The 4,612-nt window shown below is 34.0% G+C and overlaps 1 pseudogene; it reads right to left on the bottom strand.

Moving 5' to 3' along the window:
* Positions 1 to 245: 245 nt before the first annotated feature.
* On the bottom strand, positions 246 to 1,274 carry LOC149237221 (uncharacterized; annotated as a pseudogene).
* Between the last annotated feature and the right edge of the window lie 3,338 nt (positions 1,275 to 4,612).

Here is a 4,612-nt window from a genome sequence, read left to right as displayed (position 1 = left end):
GGGATTTTTACACGTCGAGATTTGGGGTCCAGTCCTATAGAGCTTTCTTACATTGCATTTCATCCTCTGTATTTGAACACTTAGGTACACCACATCTATGAAAAATATTTGCATTCCTTCTGTTGGAATTTGAAAGAATTTAATTTCAATGAAATCCTTTTCTAGAATACTTTATGACATAATTCTCTCAAGGTTTACCCATTTTTCTACTGGTGTGTGAATAGACATAGAGGGGATGGATGATGCTAAGCAGTGCATGGAAAACATCCTTGTCCTAATTATTCTAGATAGGAAGGTGAGTCACTTGAAAAATAAGAAGAGTTAAGATGAAAACTTGACCCAAAACGAAATCCAGTAAATGGGTATGATTTACTAGTGGCATTTGAAAAGGAAATAATAGGATCTGAAGAGAATGATGTCTTCCCTTTATATGTATATCACTACTGAAAAAATTAGGAATAGGTAATGAACTTCGATTAGACTGAGATGCAGATGCAACTGTAGTGATAACTTGATGATCTGTCCTGTCATTAAAATGAAAAGGTACTGTAAATGACTAAAAGGCATCTGTAGCAGAAAAAAAAGGATTATGAAATGAATAGCTCGACCTTCATTCTCAGGTCAGCTACAGGCTGGGAAGATGAGTTGAAATTATGAGGTAGCAATTAATATCCACCATAATCAAAACAAGTGGTCCCATCATTCAATTCAAAATCTCTCAGAACACATGAAGCTCCAAGGGATGATGCACTGGTGTCAGTCTTCAAAGTCAATCCAAAATTTTTAGCACTAATACCAAGAGGCATTTTGATCAGTTCATTCTCCCCACTATCATCAATGTGATTCAATTCTAAATATGACTTCAAAGGAATACAAGGCCTGGTAGGAGAAAAAGGTTCAACGATTGAAGATATAAAATAATTTCCTCTCATATCTCTGCATCCAAAGCTTGTTTACGGTTCACATATTTGAGAAGATAAATGTGTTGTTATTACTTGATCTTCAGATGTTTTCTCATAAGCCACCTTAATATCAATATCTAATGAATCTCTATTTCCTTTTCCAATTGAATTAAATGCATCAGAATATGAAATTGGTATTTTGGAGACATGATGTTGTAGATCAATTATTTCTCTATGTTCTATTGGTCGAAAAGCACTTGTTGCTCCAGATCCTTTCCAACCTAGTTCTCCTATGCTTTGCGAGGGATTTATTGGAGGAACTAAAGGTACCTTTGGCCTAGAAACCACTATAATTGGTGTTGATAAGCCAGTTCAAGATAGAGTAAGGGGAACATAAGCACTTGTGTAAGGTACAACTGATAAACGAGATATTGATGTGGATAGTGTTGCATCATAATGACCTGCTTCATCCAGTTCAATAGCTTAATCTAAGTCAAAAGCAGGTATTTTTGATGAATCATTGCTCCTATCATACTTTTCTAGAGGGATCGTCATTGCCATAATTTGGTCAAAAGAATGCAGTTCATCTCACCACGCACTTTGTACTATTGTTTTCAAACATAATCCTTGATGTTCTATAAATGTTTAAGATACAACACTAATTCTTTGTGGACCTTCATAACCAATATTAGAAGATACCTCTAAAATCTCATTATGTTAAATTTAAAATTTCTTTTCAATGTCACAAACATCATTAGCAGTACACGATCCCATCTCTGTAGTAAAATGTTTCTTATCATAACTAGTAGTCACATTGATTCCTTTATTTGCTACTTCTCCAGATTCCACATTCTACTCTGGTACCATGCACACTCTTTTTTCGATAAGATTTTCCTGACTAATCCTTATATGTGATGCTCCTGGAAATAATAAGATGTTCATTACCTTTGTGTTCACCATTCCCTTAGTCTTCATTGTTCAACTCCATAAGTAGAATGATGTTCCTTGGCATCAAGCACATCAGTACTTTTATTTTCTTCATAAAACAAACTTATATCTTCTACATCTTTATCAGGCAACTTATTATAGCCAAACTACTTGTCATGGCCCTCTTCTTTTGCCAACCTTGTTTGCTACTTGATGTGTAATTTTCACAAATTCATTGTCAGAAGGAATGAATGACAATTATTTGGCTTCCTAAAATCATAATTGGAGGCCCCTGTGCATGGAACATATCCTTCACTTGCCTTTTCTTGGTTTTCATTTCCAACCTCTTTTTCCTTTTCCATGTAGTGTTCACTACTTCCTTGGTTGTCTCCTTGTACACTAATGCCCCTGACAGGTACCTTTTCTTGTTTTGAATTAACTGCGTCCTATATTTGGTGTCCACCAAGTCCCTCTTGTTTGTCTCTTCTCTCTATTTCATATGTTTTTCACAGTCTGAATCCAATCCATCTTTTCCTCTGATGTATAGTTCTTCAACATCATAACAGAACTCATCCCTTAGTTTTTCCCCACCCCTATTTGAACATGAGTGCTCTTGTATTATGTCTTCAATAAGGCCCTTTATACCATCCCCTACCATAGCAACATTTCCAGTTTCCAAAGCCCTCATAGAGGAATTCAAAGCATCCTCCTTTTTACTAGTAAATTCCACATTTTGAAATGTATCCAAGTTGGTTCTAGAAGAATCTCGATGATCCATGGAATAGTTATCATTATTTTCTTTCTTCATATTCGACATATTTTGACCTACTACATCATCACTCCGAGGTGAATTGAGTTTGGATCCATAACCTGATAAACCATCATGGCCTAAATTCTCTCACGTTCTCATCAAAGTTGTTATAAAATTGCCTACGACATTTTCATTCTCATATTTTGAGATTTGAGTCACAGCTATACTTGCCAGTAAATTCATCCCACATTCATCCATGCTACTATTTTTTCTTAAGAATGGATAAGAATCCTTTACTGACCTTTTGAGTTCTCACTAGTCTCACAGTATTTTCTTCTTTCTCTCTCAACGGTCCCCTCTGCCAAGTCTTCCTTTCGCTCTTCCCTTTCACCAAGGTTTGAAGATAAAATTTGAGCTCTATTTCACATTTCCAACATTTTTTCACTATTTTCACCATTAACGTTGCACTCCTCATTAGTTATATCACTTACAGATTTGGTTTTATTTCACTAGCAATCCTCTGTATTAACATCTGGACATAAATTACCATAAAAAATAATATTTTGTTCTTTTATCTTCCCATAGTGCACATCCTATTTTTCTTTCTATCCAAGAAAAAGCGCATGGTTCCCAGGAATTGCTTTTTCTGCATTCAATCCATAATTTACACCTCTAATAGGTCTTTAGGATGGGTTACGAAGTCTTAGTATAAAATATCAACCTCTGAATTATATCCCCTAAAGAAATATTTATTCCCTTGTCATATAATTTTCTAGAATGTGTCTTTCTCACCTGATGTATTTCTACTACATAACTATGCTTTCCCAACCATGGATTCTTCATGGCTCCCTGATAGAAGTGAACTCTGGACACTTTTTATTGAAATATTACGTGGTGAACTAGAAAAGAGGACTTCTTACTAACTAAACATACCATAGAACTTTGAGTATATTATTTTTTGAACTGGACTAGAACCTTTTGCAAATATATAATGAATCAAATACAAACTTTCCACTTAACTGTAAAATCAAGAAGCAAATTTCCTTTGTTATTTATCAAAAAAGCATTGTTGGAACATGAACAAATTGATTTATTCATTTAAAACATTCGAGGGATCTAGGATCAACTATATCATTAAAACAATAGCATAAGAAAAAGAGAGAGAAAAAGAATGACAAGATGTGAAGTTTCAGTATATTTATTAGATTGTTGTACTACAATCATATCAAATCAAGCAATTAGTAGCAACCATACATAGTGGAACAATAATTGTGTGCCATATTTGCCCATGTAATCTTGTTTTCCCCATGCCAAAGGAAAAAATAGATATTCCATTAGTCCACTATAACATAAAGTTGCATTCTTCACCCACATTTCTTCCTAATATTTTTTCAAAAACACCTTTAATATCATTTGCAAATCAAGAACTAAACACTAGTACAAAATGGATAATTAATTACTAAAAAAATTTCTAAAATCTGCATATAAATGACCATTTTTTAGCCGGTGACCAGTAGTAGCTAATTTACAGTATCTTATAACGCGGCCAACTTTTAGTTGTTTTTAACTTAGTCATTAATTGGTTGTCTCAATTTTATCGTCTAGTAGTATATTTAGTCATAAATTTGGTCATTAATTTAGTCATTGATTTAGTCATTAATTGCCACAATTAATTACCAAATATACAAGAAAATATATTACTATATGATCACCTAATAAAATAAATTAATGACCAAAGAAATATGACCAAAATATTGGTCGTGTTATAAGATACTATAAAATAGCTACTAGGACAATCTCATTATAGCAGGAGACTTAAATCTGGTGATGCACACTAATGAAAAAAGAGGGGGCAATTTCATTCCAGATCCTTTTAGAAATCGACTTGAGAGCATTATGCAGGAGCAAGACCTTGTCGATATCAGGCCCAAGAACCGTAGGTACACCTGGAGTAACAGAAGAATAGGAACTGGCAATATCATGGAGCGTCTTGACAGATTCCTTATAAGCATAGCATATCTGTCCACTTTTA

This window comes from Pinus tabuliformis, chromosome 8 (assembly GCF_031772625.1).
Source record: "Pinus tabuliformis cultivar Carrire ecotype Pingquan chromosome 8, CPIR1, whole genome shotgun sequence".
Classification (NCBI taxonomy): Eukaryota; Viridiplantae; Streptophyta; class Pinopsida; order Pinales; family Pinaceae; genus Pinus; species Pinus tabuliformis.
The sequence above is the reverse complement of the archived record's forward strand: the minus strand, read 5'-3'. Positions and strand labels throughout refer to the sequence as shown.